Source organism: Suricata suricatta, chromosome 2, assembly GCF_006229205.1.
Source record: "Suricata suricatta isolate VVHF042 chromosome 2, meerkat_22Aug2017_6uvM2_HiC, whole genome shotgun sequence".
Classification (NCBI taxonomy): Eukaryota; Metazoa; Chordata; class Mammalia; order Carnivora; family Herpestidae; genus Suricata; species Suricata suricatta.
In genome coordinates, this window is record NC_043701.1 from 84,986,118 (window position 1) to 84,987,083 (window position 966).

The following is a 966-nucleotide window of genomic DNA, read 5'->3' on the forward strand; positions in this document are numbered from 1 at the left end:
GTTTTCTCTCTCTCTAGCTGTCTGATACTCCCTTAACTGTCTGTTACAGATTTTTAACATAGTTAACACTCCAGGTCACTCATGAGCTTCACTGTAACATTTTATAAAATGTATTCCTTTGCACCACACCTCTTCAAAATCTATTTCTCCTAAGAACTGATAACTCAATACCCGACAATTGGATCCAGTCATAATAAGTGTTATTTCTAAAATGACCTAACTAAAACAATTCCAAAGTGCCATTAGCAGGGCTTCCACAGAAATGTAATGCGGCACTTTCAATGCTATCTTCTGGAAGAACAGTCACGTCTCCAAAGCATAAGAGTTCAAACAGGGGCCATTTAAATAGGCAGATTATCAATGGCTAATGTACTCAATGAAGAGGTCGACAGGTCAAGATACTCAGTGATTAAGTGGCCTACGTACACCTGACAGCTTTTCTGTAAGATGTTTTCAAATTTCTTACAGAGTTTCCCAAATATCAAACATAAGAGAAATCCCACTTTAAAAGTCTCGTAGGTATTTTCAATGGTTTCTGAGTTATCTGTAGGAAGCTCTGACTTAGTCGTATAGAGTTTGATATAGGTGTCCACCATTAAATCCAAATCGTGTTTTATATCAAAATTTATGTTAGGCAAAGCCAAATTACTTGACCTCTGGTCTGTCAAAGTGTTCCTCAGGTATGCTTTGAGATGCTTCCGCCCATTTTCATAGCGTTCATCTCAACCTTCATCACAGGAAGAATGCACAGGACTTTCAGCAATGCATAAACATTAGGAAAAAACTTGATGTCTGGCAGATGCAGGGCTTCATAAATGGTGGATGGAAGCCCTATATCTTTCCCTCTGTGTTTCCACTTGATTCTCCAACAATGCAGCTCGGCTGACAGCGTGTCAGGATTGGGTAGGTCACTCCTGTACATGTCAGCATGGTGCTCCTCCGATGTATTAAATTTGAGCTGTCCCA